General features: G+C 41.0%; 1 long non-coding RNA gene across 1 annotated transcript in view; it reads right to left on the bottom strand.

Moving 5' to 3' along the window:
- LOC109268402 (uncharacterized) overlaps positions 1-19,131 on the bottom strand; it is a 302,440-nt gene extending 283,309 nt beyond the window's left edge. Inside the window, exons 1-2 of the long non-coding RNA XR_002080637.2 lie at positions 18,661-19,131; positions 17,408-17,479 (exon numbers count right to left, since the gene is read on the bottom strand). This is a non-coding gene — a long non-coding RNA (uncharacterized LOC109268402). The remainder of the gene's footprint in view (positions 1-17,407; positions 17,480-18,660) is intronic.
- Between the last annotated feature and the right edge of the window lie 798 nt (positions 19,132-19,929).

Below are 19,929 nucleotides of genomic sequence, written 5' to 3'. Positions count from 1 at the left end.
AATTGGAGGGAAATCAGATTTTTGTTCAACCTAAAAAGCAAAAATCAATATACAATTAATGATGGAGAAGATGAGTCCAACAGCTTCAAATCCCTCCCAGATCAAGCTAGCAACATATAAAAAAATAAATGATGAAATCAACACGGTGCTGTTGGTTCTTTTGCCTTCAGAACAAACATCAGCATCATGTGCACCTGTCCAGTGATTTATTGAACCACACGCTACCTCTTACATGAGTTACATACACATCTCAGTTATATTCTAGTCACTGTGTGCAGTTGTGCCCCCTGAATCTACAAGGCACTATATGGCACAGTGGCCAGAAATTGGGACTCTGGAGTTAGACTGCCTGGATTCAAATCCTAGCTCTGCTACCTACTATGGGGTGTGTGCCAGATGGACCCGGCTCTCTGCCCTGATGCTGGACTGTACAATTGACATCGATAGGCTTCAAAAAACTTCTGATTAAGTTCTGCCCAAGTCCACCTCTGAAGTTTCCTGGCAGGAGTCCACAGGAGGAAGGAGAGGGAGATTAGGGTGTTTATTCCCTGGGCTCTTTCTCTGCAAGGTTGCCATGGGCTAACAGTGCCCCTGCCCAGAGTTCACTGCTCTGTACAAAGTGCAATTGGCTTCACACACATCTCCCTCCTCCTGAGTTAGCCCATTTTGTAAACAAACCCTCCCAAGTTAACTATTTTCATGTGTCATCTGTACTCCGTTTGGACCCTGAGTGATAAACTGTGTGACTCCAGATAAATTACATAACCGCTCCATGCCTCTAGCTATATAAAATGGAGATAGTAATACTGACTTACCTCCTAGACTTCTGAGGATTGAATGAGTCATTAATATGTGTGAGATACTTAGAACAATGCCTGGTATGTGGTATGCATAATTATTGTATTTTTATTTCTACACCATCGTCATCATCATTGTCAACATCAGGCAGCACTAGTAAACAAAGGTGACAACGCCAATGTCCTGTAGGAGCTAACCATCTGATTTCTAGCATGCTGAGTTGTTTGTGGAGAGCTGTTTTTTAAAGAAAGGATCCAGAGAAAGCTGGCAATTACTACAGAAGGTAGCTTAAGGGAAATCCAGGGGTGATTGAACAACAGTCAGCAGTTAAGATCAATGGTCATTACTAGGGTTCCCATTACTAGTGGTTCAGCTGCTTGCTCTGTTTTTTCTCAAAGTCCTTTTGATATACCTTATCCTAGATTCATGGACATTTAGAGCTAAAAAGGACTCTAACTAGAAACATAACCTTTCATTTAGCACTTTATTTAGAAAAGAAAACTGATTTAACCAAAATACATTTTTAGGCCATTTAGATGTGGACTGTGCATAAGAAAAATAAATGAGAAAAAAATATTGAAGCCTTTTAGTCTTGCTCAAGGGACTCTCACCTAACCATTTGGAGAGATTTATTTCTAACCAAGGTTTCCTAAATCCAAGAAAGAATATTATTGTATTCTCTCTCTAGAGAAGGGAAATGGATCTTAATTTTTTTAAAAAAAAGAAAGAAAACAAAGAGAAAACGGAAGTCCCCCATCCATTCTGCAGACTGATTTATAATACCCATTAGGTTCAGAGGAATATGAATTGCTATGTGTCCAAAGCATTTGACCAGGACTTATATTCTATTCCAAGAGTGATAACAAATGGGGGTGGGTGTCCTTATACCTCAAAAGAAGGGAGAAACTTATAAGAGATTATGTGTGCCCAAGCTAACTTGTGAGAGTCCCATTCCCCTGGTAGAATGAAGGTCTAAATCCATGCATTTAAAAATTGGAATCTTCGGGGGAAAAGAAACTAGATCTCAACCCTGAATATTTTATTTCATCTCCCTGAGCTTCTATTTCCTGTAAAATGAGAGGGTTGAACCAGATGGTCCCTGTGATTCCTTCTAGTACTTTATTTCTAGAATTCAGTGAATTTTAAATTGGATATTACAGATATCAAAGAGCCCCCTTCCCAGCCTCAGATTCTATTACAAAGAAACAGATGAAGGCCACATCTTACTTGTGAAAGGATCAAAGCTACTTCTTTCTTTCTTTCTTTCTTTCTTTCTTTCTTTCTTTCTTTCTCTTTTTTTTAAACATTCCTGAGTGGGTTTCTGATCCTTGAGTCCAAAAATTCATTTTAAACTCATCCAGTTGTTTCAAAATCCTGGTGAACAAATTTAGTTAAAAGAAATGATTTATGAGTAGCATGCCAGAGGTCACTTCATTAACATGTTCAATTAGGAAACCCACTTGGAAGATGGAATTGAAAGTAGAAGGGTGAAAAGACACTTTGAGCAATGAGAAAACAAATCATCCACTGAGAGAAGTACTTGGGTCACAGACAACGAGTAAAGTGCTAGTAGCTGAGACATGTTTTTAAAAGCAGCAAATCAGGGGCGCCTGGGTGGCTCAGTTGGTTGGGCGGCCGACTTCGGCTCAGGTCATGATCTTGCGGTCTGTGAGTTTGAGCCCCGGGTCAGGCTCTGTGCTGACAGCTCAGAGCCTGGAGCCTGTTTCAGATTCTGTGTCTCCCTCTCTCTGACCCTCCCCCGTTCATGCTTTGTCTCTCTCTGTCTCAAAAATAAATAAACGTTAAAAAAAAATTAAAAAAAAAAAAAAAAGCAGCAAATCAGTAAGGGGACCACACTCCAAAAGAAAAATGGGCACAAGATTACACTTTATAAGAGAGAAATGACCGATGAGCATGAAAAGATGCTCAGCATCAGGGTGCCTGCGTGGCTGGGTCGGTTAAGCTTCTGACTCTTGATTTAGGCTCAGGCCTTGGTCTCATGGTCTTGGGATCAAGCCCCGAGTCAGGCTCTGCACTGGGCATGGAGCCTGCTTAAGATTCTTTCCCTTCCCTTCGCTCCTCCCTTACATGCATGTGCACATGCTCTCTTTCTCTCAAAAAAAAACACACTAAAATTAAAAAATATTTTCAGAGAAATACTCAGCCTCACTAATAATCAGGGAAATGCAGCTAAAAACAACAAAGACTATTTCACTGCTATCACTTCGGCAACAATTTAAATGACTGACAATACCAAGGGTTGGTGAAGATGTGTAGACATAGGGATACACATGGCTGGTCACAGTATAAACAAAAACAAACATTTTAGGGGCACCTGGGTGGCTCAGTCAGTTAAGTGTCCGACTTCAGCTCAGGTCATGATCTCACACTCTGTGAGTTCGAGCCCCATGTCGGGCTCTGTGCGGACAGCTCAGGGCCTGGAGCCTGCTTCAGATTCTGTCTCCCTCTTTCTCTCCCCCTCCCCTGCTCATGCTCTGTCTCTCTCTGTCTCAAAAATAAATAAAAACATTAAAGAAATTAAAAAAAAACATTTTGGAGACAAAATCTAATGAAGTGGAAGACATACATACACTAAAGCCTAGTAATTATATTCCTAAGTATATAATTCAGGGACACTCTAACATAATAGCTCAAGCTGATAGCTTACAAGAATATATTTATAATTGCAAAAAATGGGTTACAATCAACATGTCTATCAAATAATGAAAAGGTAAATAAATTTGGTATAATCCTATAATGGGATATTACGCAGAAGTTAAAATAAACGAGCTTTTCAGAAACAGATCAACAAACACAAAGAACAAATTTATGGTTGCCAGAGGGAAGGGGGTAGGGTAAGAGGCAAAATGGGTGAAGGGGAGTGGGGAGCACAGAGTTCCAGTCACGGGATGAATAAGTCGTGAGAATAAAAAACACAGCATAGGGAATATAGTCAATGATGGTGTAATAGTGTTGTATGGTGACAGACGGTAGCCACACGTGTGTAGGGCATAGCATAACATGTAGAGATATAGATGGGGACACCTGGGTGGCTCACACTGTTAACTGTCTGACTTCGGCTCATGTCATGATCTCACAGTGAGTCTGAGCCCCATATCAGACTCTCCTCTGTCAGCACAGAGCCCACTTGGGATCCTCTGTCCTTCTCTGTCTCTGCCCCTTTTAATGTTTTTTTTTATTAAAAAATAAAAGAGCCCCTCCCCCCAAAAAAGAATAAAAAATAAAATAAACATTAAAAAAACATATAGAGATATAGAGATGCTGAGTCACTATGTTATACGTCGAATATAACATTGTGTGTCAACTATACTCAGATAAAAAATTTTAAGTAATAAGTGAAAACAAAATGAATGAGCTTTTTCAGCCACATGTACCAACAATAATTTATAAATGTCTAGTCATATGTATTTATAACATTATTTCATTTATCTAGTGCTATAAAATGTGCAAAGAACTATATTATTTATGGATACATACACATGTAGTTAATATATAAAGTCATGGACCAGAATGTATTTAGGGTTGATGTGTCTGATATCAGGAGAGTAGAAACATCTAATGAAGGAAGCTAGGAAATCTGAATAAGAAAGTGTTCACAGGGCATAGGGGATTTCCATGATGTTTTGTTTATTTTAAAAAAGAGGAAAAAATGTTCTGTGGATAGAGTAGGGAAATCACCAGATGAGCCTGGAACACCTTGTGATAACAGAAAGTAAGGAAGTACTCAAAAAAGATGGGGCATCTAGAAAGGATGTAGAAGTCATCCGGAAGGAGCTACCGATGGCCAAATCTAGGATACTTTGAGTGGCAAAATAATGACAGTAGTGGAACATAGCTTATAGAATAAAGCAAATTCTATGAGTCCATATTGATGTATCTAACTAAGTAAATGGTAGAGAAAGCATGATGGAAATAGAAAAATCACCATTTGACAAACACCAAAGTAATAATTTTTGCATGCAGGAATCACCAATGGATGCCTAAATTGGGGTTTACATTTGTAGGTAAAAGATATGATGAAAAAGAGGACATGTTCGGAGTCTCGATGTATTCTGCACAAGATATTTATTAATATTACTAATTACAAAGAGGAAAAGAGTAACTTCACAGGGGAGAAACCCGGAAAAATCTCCTTAGCCAAGTGATCAAAGTGAACATAACCACTAGTGGAACATATCAACATTGAAAACCTGATACGACGCACTGAAAAGGACACAAAGTCACTTCTGGGTAGTCTTGCTAAAATGTATAACATGAATTTAAACATAAGAAAACAGCAGACAAATCGAAATTGAGTCAGTCCACAAAACAAATGACCAGTACTTTTCAAAAGCATAGGATCATAAAAGAAAAAAGAAGACTGAGGAGCAACCCTAGATGCAACGTAGGATCTTGAACCAGAAAAAGGACTTCAGTGGGGAAAAACTGGTGACATCTGACTGAGGTCTGTGCACTAGTTAAGGGTATGGTATCAACGTTAATTTCCTGCCTTTGATCTTTGTACTATGGTTATGTAAAGTGTTAACACATTTGAGGAATCTAAGTGAAGGGTTTATATAGTCTCTGTCTTGTTTTTTGCAATATTTTAAGCCTATAATTATTTCAAAATAAAATGTTTTACAAAAGCTGAAGCAAATATGACAAAAGTTTTAATGGTAAGGAAGTATCTATTATCTATACTCTGTGTGTTTAAAATATTTTATGGTAAGAAAAAAATGAAGGATGGGTAAACCTAAAATCTGACTGTAAAGAATTAGAGAGTCTAAAGAGATGTTGTAATCACAGAGCAAGTTTTAAACAATGAGTCACTGTGGTGAGGGGTTTGTATCTGCCAGGAGCCTTGATAGAAAATTAGAAATTCAAACACTAATGTGTTTGGTAGCCCTGGTCTTCTAACTCTCTTGTAAGCAAAATGCGTGATGTTGATTTCCTGTCCCCCTGCTGGTTTTCTCTCCTGGCTCATGTTAATTTCACTGGGCCTGCTACTACTCTAATATTTTTCCTGATTTGCTTTCCATCTAATTCCTCGCCAGCCTAGAGGTCTATGGGTTAGCTTATTTTGCAGCTTTAGAAGTAATTGTCAAGTTGTAGGGAAAAAAAACATCTGAACAAAAATAGGAAAATCAAGCGTACAGACTATTTGTGAGGAGATGATGAGCTGAACTTTGAAACGCTGAACTTAAATGGCTTCATCATGACCTTCAAGTGGAGAAGTTTTGCCAGCAGCTGGAAATGCAGGACTGGAATGTGGGACTGCTATTAGCAAATGACCTGGGTATTTGGGGATTATCTATAATAAGACGTGTGACCTGATAAGGTTTGTGGACTTAGAACCTTGGAGAATACCTACATGTAAAGAGCGGGGAAAAGAGCCTTTATTGGGAAGGTGGAAATGGAAACAGAATTATGCTTTATTACCGGTACTGTTAAATGATGTAAGGAGTTCAAGAAAGATGAGAACTAAGTAAAAACCAGCAAACGTGGTTATTAGGTGTGTGGCCTTCAAGGCATCGGATTCAGCAGGACAGTTAGGGAGGGATAGGACTGCAAAAAGCTAAGGCCAAAGTGAGTGGGAATGAAGAAAAGGAATGGATATGTGGAGGTGAGGAGGAGGAAGGTGGGGTGAGCGTCAGCCTTGATGGAAAGGTGCACTAAGGGAAAGACTGTAGGGGTGCCTTGGTGGCTCAGTCGGTTAAGCAGTTAAGCGTCAGACTTCAGCTCAGGTCATGATCTCACAGCTTTTGAGTTCCAGCCCCACGTCAGGCTCTGTGCTGACAGCTCAGAGCCTGGAGCCAGCTTCTGATTCTGTCTCCCTATCTCTCTGCTCCTCCCCTGTTCACTCTCTCTCTCTCTCTCTCAAAAAATTAATAAACAGTAAAAAAAAATTTTTTAAAGGGAAGGACTGTAGAAAAAGAAACATGGGCACACTTGTAGGAGAGAAGGAGCCAATGGAGAAGGAGGGAAAAGTACACTCTAGCAGGATGGAGGAAAGCCAGGGAGGAGCTGAGAGACAATGCAGGCCATAGATGGAGAGGTGCACCAGGAGGAAGAACTGAACCTACCATCTTCAGGGTAGCAGTGAGAGAAAGATGGAAAGTGAGGATCTGGGAGACAGAGGAGAGAGACACGGAGGAAGCCTTCACCTAGAGTCTCTGGGAGGTCAGAATCAAAGTCATTTGCTGAAGAAAGAGTACAGGGCACAAGTTGAAAAAAAGAGAGGTGGAGGGGGAAATTGCGATTTTAAATGGAAGTGAAATCGACTGCTACTCCATTTTCTCAATTGATTCTCAAGCAGCCCTGGAGTAAAAAGGATCGATTTACATAGCATTTAATAAGGTTGCTTGTGCATTTGTTTGGTAACTTCATTCCAATAACTGTGTGACATGACTGGGATGGATCTCACTAATTACGTTTCGTAAATGAAGAAATCAAGGTGCTGCAGTTAAAGGCCTTCCAAGGTTGTACATCAACTCAAGGTAGAACTCTGTTCTTTTCACCTCGTTTTGTTCACACTACACGCTTTGGAAGATTGTGCTACTTTACACAAAGTACATGCAGCCAAGCAATTTTTTTAAAGCTCTCGAGAAACGCTGCCAACGTGCGCGCTGTCAACAGAATCGTGCCTAATAATCTTCTTAGTTGAACAAGATTCTTCACTAAATTTGTTTCATGGTTAGATGGGGGTCGGTAGCAGATGGTAGGTATCGAAAGCAGCTCCTTACAGCTAAAAGCTGTTGGCAAGAGCATTAGAATGTACAATGATGGACGACATAATATTCAATTTGGGGAAGGTAGTTGAGCCTAACAGGGTGACCCCGGGGTCAAACTCAGGCTTAGTACTATTCATCATTTCTTGTGATTCTTTCAGCATGCATAACCAAATGTTAATAGAATCTGAAGACAATCTTAACTGATTGGTGAGAGAAATATACTAACAAGGCAGGGGAAAGAAAGTAAAAGGAGGTTGATGTGGTTTAAGGTTTAAAGAAAAGAAGCGAGGGTAAGGAATTGCATCAGGTTTAAAGTGAAAACATTTTTTAGGAAGCACCTGGCTCGGTCGGTAGAGTGTGCGACTCTTGATCTCAGGGTTGTTGTTCAAGCCCCGTGATGGGTATAGAGATTACTTTAAAATGTTAACTGAAGAAATGCATAAAACGTGAAAACATTTTTCACCCAAAAAAGAAATGCAATTGTATAATATACAGAATTGTTGAATCCCTATGCTGTGCACTTGAAACTAATATGACATGGTATGTCAATTAAACTTCAGTTAAAAAGAAAAAAAAATTGGCCAACTTTTCCCCAGAAAAGAAAGTAGTAGGGAAGAATCCCTAAACTCTTTTTTTTTTATTTTTTTTTTAACGTTTATTTATTTTTGAGACAGAGAGAGACAGAGCATGAACAGGGGAGGGTCAGAGAGAGAGGGAGACACAGAATCTAAAACAGGCTCCAGGCTCTGAGCAGTCAGCACAGAGCCCGACGAGGGGCTTGAACTCACGGACCACGAAATCGTGACCTGAGCCGAAGTGGGACGCCCAACCGACTGAGCCACCCAGGCGCCCCAGAACCCCTAAACTCTTGGAAGAGGACCAAGAAGAACATAGAAGATGATCAGAAGAGAGGTAACAAGCGTTCATGCAAACAAGACAACAAACTGTCATCCAAAAGGTTCAACTGAGTCTGGAGTTAAAATTGCAACTGACATGCTATCATTTGCTTTACAAAAAAGTGGGAGAAAGCATGGATTTATGTGTTTTTGCATGTATACAATATGGACATACACACAGAATATCACTGAAAGGATAGAGAAGAAAATAATAACCCTGATTACCTGCTGTGAAAGAAACGGATGGCCCACAAGCTAAATGCAGCCTACAGATTGTTGTATGTGGCCACATATTATTGAAAGTTTGAATATCTTTAGGCGAAGTATAAGTGCTCCGGTTCAGCATAATGCTTGTCAGTCTCTAATTAGCCTTATATCCAGCTGATTTCACACATTTATCTGCCTGGCCCTTGGGGGGAATTTAGTTGGCAGCCTCACACATGCCCACACTCACAGACACAGCCATATATGGAAACAGATAAACATAGAAACGGCCTTTACAGATATATATGGATATATTCCGAAGGGTTAGCAAGAATGATCTCTGAGTAGCTAGATTATGGGTGACTTCTATTTCTCACATTTCTAAATGTCCTGCTCTAAACAGATAGCATATTTATACAATAAATAAAAAAAGATGGTTGATCTTAAGTTCATGTTTAAATTAACATGAGTTAGCAGTCTCTAACCAATCACAATCATGGCCCTTCCAGGGAGGTATGGGACAATGAACCTGATAGATTTGGCTTTCTGTTAGCCCTTTGCTACCCCTGTGCCTATGCCTTTGTACCTGTCTTCAACACCAGCCAGGGCAGGTGAATGTATACTATGGATAGATCATGCACATTAACAGACAAAGCACGCCAGCGGGCCTGGTGTTCACCTCACAATAAAGGAAATATTTTAAGAGAAATTTTTTAAATTTTCATTTTCTTTAATTCTTTTAATGTTCATTTATTTATTTTGAGAGGAAGAGAGAGCATGAGTAGAGAAGAAACAGAGAGAGAGGGAGAGAGAGAGAATCCCAAGCAGGCTCTGTGCTCTCAGGGCAGAGCCTGACACGGGGTTCGAACCCACAAACCACGAGATCATGACCTGAACCAAAATCAAGAGTCAGATACTTAACTGACTGAGCCACCTAGGAGCCCCTTAATTTTCATTTTCATAGGTAATATTCTAATAGGTAATTTTTAAATTATTTAATAATAGCCCATTCCCACAATCATCCAGTTCCCTGACACAGAGGCAACCAAACTTATCAGGTTTTATACATATTATTTCAGAGGTAGCCTATACATTAAAGTAATTATAAATATATAATCTTTGAGAAAATGTTGCCCATGACAAGTCCATTGTTTTTATCTGAGTATTATAAAAATATATTCAAAATGTATTTTTTTACATAATGTGAACAGAAGTCACTTTCAATTTATTGTGGAAAAACATGATGCTTGCCACAACAGGTATGTGTCTATTTCATTATCATGGTGGCCGCAGGCACCAGTGGTTTTCTCACTCTTCCTGGTGCAAGAGAAGCAACGAGACAAGCAGCTTAACCAAATATTTCAACCAAGCAAACCAACTGCCTTAGTGCTTTTAATGAGATTCCTCTAATCTGATCATTATTACCCCATTCCTTTTCCAATGCTGACAAAAAGCCTATAGAGAATAGCTAGTTTCAAAAGTGAAATGGGCTTGATTGTGAAAATATGCAACCTTATGGTTTTAGTGACAATTTATCTTTGTCAGAGCTAAGCAAATTCGAATCCAATCCATCATATTTCTACCTCCACATCTCCTACTAAACAATCCTGAGAAGACATGGTTGTGCCTGCTTCTCCTAAGTCATTTATCATTTTTAAAAGGGGAGAGAGAGAGAGAGAGAGAGAGAGAGAGAGAGAGAGAGGCTTTCCGCATAATTAAGAATCAAGAGCTCCCCCTGAGGATGCCAGGATTCTAAATGTGGCAGGTGTCTCTGCCGAGGGAGTTGGAAAAGGGGCTGGGATGTGTGTGGACGATGGCCCAAGTGAGATAAACATCCTTTCTTTAATAATCCATGCAAAGACCACGTTTAGAGGATTAGGGGAGAGGCATTCCACTTTATCATCAGGATGTTACCGCATGACTGGTGACCTCTGTGACCTGGTCCCGACTCTGGGGGATGAAAGTGTCTAGGAAGCAGGGGCCAGCTCTCTTCTCTCTCCTGCCTCTTCCCTGCTGCCGTCTGTGGTGTGATGGAGGCCCGCTGAAAGGTGAGCCTGTCACACAAGTCTCTCCAACAGCCTGCCAGAATGTCGAGATGTGACAGGAAAGGTCATGACGCCCAAACAGAAGTCTCCCTTGGGATTTTCAGCTGTCACTATGCAGGGTAGCAAGGCTGTCTTCTACTTATTCCAGAACTTGGAATGTTGACTTTCCTGACTCCTCTTCTGACCAACCCTCCCTCCCTAGCTCCAAATTGGGAGGGCATGCTATCAGCGACTTAGAACGTTTGAGTTCAACTGTGCTAAGAACCAGACCTGAGAGGTCAGGCAGTAGGGGGTCAGTCAAACTGCTGAGGATTCCCACAGTCCTCCCTATTTCATTTTGCTTTGTCTCTGGGCTGGCTGGCTCACTCCTCACAAGCCCATAGGTGGCCCGAAAGTACACCAGCCCTACCTTTAGGAACAACTCCTTTGCTCTCCTGAAGCCATCTGACTTCATCACCCCAACACCTCTTTAACAAGATGCTCTCTCTCCTGCATTGTTCTCCCTCTCAAAGCTTCTTTCTTTAGCGAATCTAAAAACAGACGTCAGGAAGAGATTAAAGTTAAGCATATCTACTTCAGGGTTCTGCCAATCACTTCCACTCACCCACCCCCACTCCTATTTCACTCTGTGTCCTCAGTGCTTAGAGCCAACAGACACTAACAGCACAGCACAGTTTAATGGTAGGACGTGAACACTGCCTCCCCTTACCAGGGGACTCGGGAAAAGCACTATTGCTTCAATGGCTACATGACATCTGCCCCCTTTTCCCTGCTGAGAGAAACACACGCACAAAAATGTGCATTTCTATTTGTTGTAAAAATGTTTACAAAGTAATCACCTTAGTTTTACTTTTTTAACCAATTAAGGGAATGTATGCCATCTAAAGTATAATGTATCGAGACAGCCTCACTTTGGGTGAACATGTATGCTTTTCCCTCACTGAATGTGGGCAAGTCACATAGATTCATAGTGCCATGGACTTACTTTACATAGGACAGGAGTTGCTTTCAAAGGATCCTTAGTTTTAGATTTGGGGTGCCTAACTGAAAGCAAAGCCTAAGCATAAGGGAGAGGGAGAGTATCTAAGTAACTCCCAGGATGGCCTTGCACCCAAGGGATATAGGGCTGGATAAATACTGGAGACCTGACACTCAGTTTTTGCCTTGGGCCACTTGCAAAATCTTGTCATACAAATCTTCCTCATCTGATGATGGGGTTACATCCCAAAAAACCTATCGTAAGTTGAAAACATAAGTTGAAAATTCATTTAATATATGTAATCAACTGATCATCATAGCTTAGCTTAGCCTACCTTGAACATGCTCAGAATCAACAGTTAACGCAAAGCCCATTCTACAATCAAGGTAATGTATTGAATGTTGTCCTGAAAGTGAAAAACAGTACAGCTGTATGGGTACAAAATGCTTGTTAGTGTATGGGTCGTTGACCCTTGTGACCCCGTGCTGACTGGGAGCTACAGCTGGCTGTGACCACCCGGCATCACAAGAGAGTATGGTGCCACATATCTCTAGACCAGGAAAAGATCCAAATTCAAAATTCGAAGTATGGTTTCTAGTGAATGCGCATCACTTTTGCACCATCATAAAGTCAAAAAATCTTAAGTCAGATTGTAAGCTGGAAACCATTGGTACTGGGATGAAGAACATTATCATAAGAAAAACAAGAGAAGCTTAAAGGTTTTAAGACTAGTCCTTGGAGATAATCTGAAATTAGTATGAAATGCCCTGTCTAATGAGAGTACCAACATTTCTAAAAAGATTTCTGGGTGAAGGCCTGTAAGGGCAGACATTGCCTGAGTAGCAGCCAGATCTCCAATGCCAACATCAGTTATTCATCCAAAAAAAAAAAAAATGACTGTGGGGTGCCGGGGTGGCTCAGTCAGTTAAGCATCCGACTTCTGCTCGGGTCGTGATCTCGCAGTTCGTGAGTTCGAGCCCCACATGGGGCTCTGTGCTGACAGCTCAGAGCCTGGAGCCTGCTTCGGATTCTCTGCCTCTTCCCAGCATGCTCTCTTGCTCTCTCTCTCTCTCAAAAATAAATAAACATTAAAAACAAAACAAAACAAAACAAAAAAGAATGGCTGAATTCCACTTCTGGCAGCCTCACTGGGCCCTTGACTTTTTCTCTGGCCTCTCACTGCCTGCCCACCCCAAAGGGAAGACACTTCCCTAGCCTCTTAGATCTGGGTCCACTATACACTCCTGGACCACACAAGCCATTTGCAGCAGCCCAGGCTGCCTTGACGCCTCTGCTGTCCCCTGTCATCCAACCCTTTTGGCAGCTGGTGGGTTCAAGCAGCACCCTGTCTTCAAAGATACGTCTCCCCTGAGTAATGGGTGCTGTGCAACACTAGCACACCTCTGTACACAATTCTTTGGAATCTCACCCAAACCTAATACAGAGAAATAAAACAAAACGGGAGTAAATATACTATTGGGTCCATAACAACTTGTGATAGATATGAAGTTTCTATCATTAAGGACTAAAATGGTGAGGAAGGGGGCGCCTGGGTGGCGCAGTCGGTTAAGCGTCCGACTTCAGCCAGGTCACGATCTCGCGGTCCGTGAGTTCGAGCCCCGCGTCAGGCTCTGGGCTGATGGCTCGGAGCCTGGAGCCTGTTTCCGATTCTGTGTCTCCCTCTCTCTCTGCCCCTCCCCCGTTCATGCTCTGTCTCTCTCTGTCCCAAAAATAAAAAAAAAAAAAAAAAAAAAAAACGTTGAAAAAAAAAAATAAAAAATAAAATGGTGAGGAAGTCAGTAGAATGGAAGAGAAGGCATTATATAGCGTGATTTAAATTGACGTCCATCTGGAAGCAAAGCAGTCTACCGGTGTCAAAATGGGTGGTGCATACAAATTTTGTGGGTAATTATCAGAAACAGACGTTGTTTATTATTATTCTGAGGCCTTATTTTCTGTGACAGCTTCGTTCTTCTAGAAAAGAATGCTGCTCACCATTAAACTACTTTCAGCTGGTCAAAGACACCAGCAACCTAGAGAAGGACTTGCAGTTGAGAGATGAATGGGCCCAGGAGAGGAATCAAAATGTGAGGTTGAGGTTTACTCTAATGACTTTCTAGGCGCTAAACAACCCATTACAACACTCCTCTTTCATTGTAATTTTTTTTTTTTGCCATGGTGTCTTTGGCTGGGAAACATCTGAAGACATTTTTCTTGATAAGTACTAGATGAAAGTTTCAAGTTTCAATGGACTTTTTGCTATCATCTGAAGGTTTCCGTTGAATGCATAAGACAGCCAACATTCAAAGCTAGTTTTGAGGATTTCATCGCCAAATGTTACTCCCCCCCTACTTTATGAGCCGAGCGGTAGACTTAAATCACATGTACCTGAATAAGGTAAATGTTGAGTTTAAAGAATTAAGAGGAGATATAAATCATTTTTCTTTTGCAAGTGGAAGGTATATATTAATTAATTTTATTTTAAAAATTAAATCATATGATTGAAAACAAAACAAATAAGCATTTCAGTCTCATATCTGTGAAATAGTCGCTGGATGCTCTGAAGGCAGGAAGCAGCTTGGACGTCATATTATTTAATCATTTTCTAAATAAACAACAACATATGTCCCAAACCTAAAAGTCTAACATAAATGTACTTTGTCAGCTAGACACTGAAACTTGAGACTAATGAACAGAAGGTAGAAAATTATTTAATGGCACAATATGGTTGTAACCCTGAGAAAATACCAAAGAGCTTAAGAAGTCCCTTCAGACACTGGCCAGACAAAACAAGAGCTTCTCTGACCCAACAAACAATCTGTCCCCAAACTAAGAAGGGCTGACAGGCCCTTCCAGGTCACCACCCTGCCTGAAGACAGAGCAAACATCATTCCAGAGAGACAAGAATCACCCATTTGTCCAAAGAGCTCCTCCACTTTCTCCCAAAAGCCATCAAGATGCCTGCAGCCTCCACCGCCACTACCTCCTACTTTTCATCCAGCCTGAATCCGTCTTTGCTGTGATTCAAGTCTGTTCCCTCTTGGTTTATCCTTAGTGAAGACAAAGAACAGTCAGTCTGTCGCCATCTTCTCACACTGATAATCTATCATATACTTAAGACGATTTTGCTGTTGAATTGTGGGCTTTTTCTCAATGAATTATTCCCAGTCCTTTAGCCTCTCCTCTCAGACCTAACTGTTTTTAGCTCTTCAATCGTACCTATGGCTCCCCTTTGAACAGACTTCATGCTGTCCCCTCCCAACTCGGAGTGCAGGCCTTGACACTGTATTCCACTGGTGTGCTGACAGTGCTGATTAGAATAAGGTTGCTCCCCAACACACCAAGCAGAGACACAGAGAGGAACAAACACTAGAGACAGAAAGGCCCAACAGGCTTCCAGTCTTTGCTTCTAGGCTAGTCCCAAGATCCCAAGGCACCTTGTCTCCTAATAATAGCTACTTTTGCTTAGGTTGACTTCACTATTTTCTGACACTTGCAAACTTTTTCTCACAAGTACAACATCTGTGTTTAACAGCTGCTTCCAAATACGGCTGCTTTAAGACTGACAAGGCCCAGGTACAGAGCAAGGCAGAAAGAAGTTCTTAATAGCAAAATGCTAAAGCATTTGACCCTTTGACCCTTTCTGGAGACTCTATCCCAGATATTGCCTCTTCCGTCTTTGACCCACCACCACTTAAGCTTCACGACTCCTGAGGATTTGATACTTCTAGCTAGCTCTACCTAGATGACTGGTCCATTATCTTGGACGATAACACCCAACTCAACATTCCCAACTGCACAGCCATGGCCCCTTTCCCAGCCTTTGCTAGGGTTACAACCACCTGTTCGATGCCAACATTTCACAGAAGCTGAGAAAAATATAAAGTACGTTTCACTGTCTGGGCCTAAAACATCCTACCTACTTGCCTTCTGCTGATTGATCCACAACTTATCCCAAAGTCACTGGATTCCTTAGCAATGTCTAAATCATCAAGGAATTTGCTATGCCAATAGTTAGCAGTGTAACCTTCAACAAAGTGCTTTATGATTCTCTAGTTCTGTTTCCTCATCTGTTTTCAGACTTTTTTGGTTTCTCTCAGCACTGGCACCTATGCACACATAGCCCAGTGGCCAATAGCCTTGACTGTCAAATCACAAGACTCCCCTTAGTCCCTGATCTCAATTCCCCTTTAAAAAGCTGCTTAAACTCCATGACTATTAATAGACAGAATAGCTTCCAGGCAACACACCTCCAAAAGACTGTCCCCTGGAAACATGTGGCATCTTTCTCAGTCTCTGAATTTTCCCTTACCAAAAAAATTAAAAGGATCCTTCTGAATATGCAGAATTCTACTTAACATGTGAAACCTACTCCAACTCTGGCTCTTTTACCTAAAAAACCATTTTTAGCATTTTGAAACATTTTTATTTCCATACTATGTAAAAGTTATATCTGCAATTATTTCCCTTCCTCCCTTCCTTTCTTTCTTTCATTTCCCTCAAGTTTATATCTCTGCATTAATCCCCCCTGAATTCTTCTGTTTTTATCTTCAGTTACTTCCCCAGCTTATCTAGCCTAAGGCTACCCTTACCTTTCCAAATTCCCATTCTGGGATCCTCTAAGAACTTAACCAGGTTTTATTTTCATTTAATTTCCCATCAATGATTAGCACTGCTCCTGAGCAGTGAACTTCTATTTAAATAATCAGCCATATCAGGGGAGAGGTAACACGGCTTACTTGGACAATTTTGTTGTACACATTTTGTATCCTATTTCTAGACTCCCCTCTGTAGTCTACCCACAGTTGCTGGGACACTACACCCAATCCATTATCCAGAAAATGGAAATAGTTAATTCTAAGTGATTTATTGCAGCCCCATCTCTTTCATAATGTCATAAAAATTTATAACACTTAAAAGCCAATGATTCCTGAGGTCATTTATCCTCTAGAAAGAACAAGTTTGGTCTTGTGGAGCAGAATCTATTTCAGTGCAGTTCTCATATTATAAGACATGTCCCTCAGTGCATAACATCAGGGCAGCCTGCAAGCGCCCAGCATCCATTTGGTGCCCTGATGGTACAAAGCCCATTAGATGGAGGCAGGTGGGCTCTTACCATTCAGAGGTAAGGACCAGCATTTCAGCAACTCACTTCAGCCTCAATGTCAGATGTGGTTTCACAGAGAGATAATGATCCCCTTCAAACAATAGGAAATCACTGAGAAAAGTTATTATGTCACTGTTAAAAAATGTACTTGATTATCCCACCCTAGCTGCTACCTAATCTGAGTTTTATTTCTAGAGGCTCCTGAGTGGGAAGACTTAAGCGCTGGCACATTCCTAGCTCATGAAGTAATTGCATTCAATGTACACCAGATATTGGTAGCAGAATGTGAGCAACTGGTGAATAAGGGGGCGAGGTAACTGAGGAATGAGGCAGCAGTCAAAGAAGGCACAAATCTACACCCAGTGCGACAGAGCTCTGACCCCCTAACGCCAGTTGGAGAAAAAGGAAGGATCCAACAAATGAGGGCTGCTTACAGAACACCAGCTGGCCTGACGTGACTTCTCCAGCACCATCTGCCTCCAAACAGGCTCTCACCTGGGCTCCAGGCTGCTTCCTGGGGGAGCCCCAGGCTATGAGCAATACTGATCCCCACTGATAGCCACCTCTCCAGAGGGCCTCCTTTGGGAGCGACCAGTTGTCCAGGTATCAGATTCAGTCTCTCACCCTCAGGCAAGCGTGAAACTAACCTTCTCTGATGACCTTCTTTCAAGCCTTCTGCTCCCTGTCTGCTCCTGTAAGTAAGCAGTTCTCCTAAATTCCTGATAAAAAGGAACACAGACATATTTCATATCACTGAAAGTCAGGCTTTCCACATTGCCCCACAAAATATTATGTAGCCTTTTGAAATGATGATGCAATTATACTTACTGACCAAAAAAGAGTTCACGCTAGATCATTAAATTGAAAGTGTAGTGAACGTTGACCTGACAGTATTTTTTTTTAAATAAATGTTTACGTGAATATTTTTTGAGGCATAAAAAATATTAACCGTGGTCATCTCTGGAGAGTGGAATTACAGGTTATTTTTTTCATTTTGCCCACCCATGTTTTCTAATTCTTTGATGAATGTGTACTGTATGTATAATTTTTTTTAAATAAGTTAAGAGAAAGAAATCCAGTCTCTAAATATTTGGAACAATTTTTTTTCCCCTTTTTTTTACATTAGGGACTTTTGAGACAGCAGTTGTTGAACAGGGACACTACAGTTCCCTAACTCTGGGAGAAATCTCCATTGGCCACAAGAGTTCCCTAAGAGTACTGTGCCCCACAAAGGAACAGTGGAGCCTTATAAAGAAAATTGAGGCCTTGGAGAACCACTGATTAAACACAGCAGAATTGCAGGAGGCTTGAAGGGAGAAGTCCAAGTAACATGACTTTAAAAATTTGTTTAAAGGAAATAAAAGTACCCTTTAAATAAAATATATTGATTTTGAAACCTTGACTATGACCTTTTCTTGATGATCAAAAGCAGAATTTTATTCATAACCACCATAATTTTCATTTTTTATTTTTACCACCACTACATAATATAAAACATCTGCTGCCCTTGGACTATCCTCCAATTTGCCCACTACCCTCCATGTATCCAGGCCCACACCTCACCCACGATGCTGTTTTTAACTGTATTCTTTCTGTGCTTCCTATCATCTATACAACTTGTTCAGTTTCAATAATATAAAACCTTTATGTGATTATTTAAAATGTAATGTGTATATGGCTTCATCTCCTAAGAAGATTTAAGTTTACTACCAAGAGATCTTGCGAGCTGTCCCCAAATACATTTTTTCCTTCTTCCAGAGTAATGGACTTCCAATTTTACCTGGGGCACATAGCCAGCCATAACAAAGTCCACATTTTCTAGCCTCCTTGCTGTTAGAAGTCACAATGTGATTGAGTTCTGGCCAGTGTGAGAGAAATAAAAGAGCTGTGTGCAACTTACAGGAAGTGCCTTTCAAGAAAGGAAGCGTGCTCTTCTTTTCTCCTTTTTCTTGGAAATGTTGATGTGATGGCTGGAGCTCAAGCAGTCAGCTGGGACCCTGAAGTGAAAGTCAGATGCCAGAGAATACAGAGGGTAAGACATGGATACACTGGGCCCTGATGATGTTATGAGCCTTCCCTAACTGCCTGGGTTGTTTTCCTCTAGATTAATTTCATGTAAGAAATAGATTTCCGTTCAGCTTAAGTCTTTGTTACTAAAAAAAAAAATTTTTTAAGCTTATTTATTTATCCTGAGAGAGACAGAGACAGCACGAGTGGGAGAGGGGCAGAGAGAAAGGGAGACAGAGAATCCCAAGTAGGCTCTGCACTGCCAGCACAGAGCCCAACATGAGGCTCGAACCCACGAAACAGTGAGATCATGTCCAGAGCTGAAACCAAGAGTTGGACACTTAACTGACTGAGCCACCCAGGTGCCCCTAGTCTTTGTTATTTTGAAGTTTCTGTCACTCACTGATGAATCAAATCCTAACTGGTAAAAACAATGAACACATTTTCATTCACTCCACAAATATTTCTTGAGCACCTACTGTGTGCCAAGCACTGTCCTGGTGCTGTAATATAGCACTGAACAAAGTAGACAGAATCCCTCTCCTCTTTTCCACTCATGGAGCCCACATTCTAGCTCAGCATCCACATAGCTCCTAACACAGTGCTATGCACATGGGAGGTACTGAAATAGCTGATGAATAATTCAACAATGAGCCCTCCTGTTTATCTTTTGGCTTAAAACTGATTTTGTGTTCATAAATCTGACAACCTTTGTACAAATAATGCTCAAAGGGAAAATTCACAACTACTTTTTAAAAAGAAACATCATTGGGGTGGCTGGGTGGCTCAGTCAGTTAAGTGTCTGGCATTGGCTCAGGTCATGATCTCACCATTCATAAGTTCAAGCCCCGCGTCAGGCTCTGTGCTGACACCTCAGAGCCTGGAGCCTGCTTTGGGTTCTGTGTCTCCCTCTCTCTCTGTCCCTCCCCGACTTGCATTCTCTTTCTCTCAAAAATAAATAAACATTTTTTACAATTTTTTTAAAAAAGAAACAAAATTATTTAACCAACCTTTCCTGTTACCATACCCCCCCCACCAAAAATAAGCAAACACATTAACAAAGCCTATTGTTGCCTTTTGAGTTATAATAAACAATGACAAAGCCATTTTGATAGCTCACAATAATGCACTGTAGTGTTAAACATACTCTCTATGCATCCAT

Source organism: Panthera pardus, unplaced genomic scaffold (genome assembly GCF_024362965.1).
Source record: "Panthera pardus isolate Hobbes unplaced genomic scaffold, ASM2436296v1 HiC_scaffold_24, whole genome shotgun sequence".
Taxonomy (NCBI): Eukaryota; Metazoa; Chordata; class Mammalia; order Carnivora; family Felidae; genus Panthera; species Panthera pardus.
This window is presented reverse-complemented; position numbering and strand designations above follow the sequence as displayed.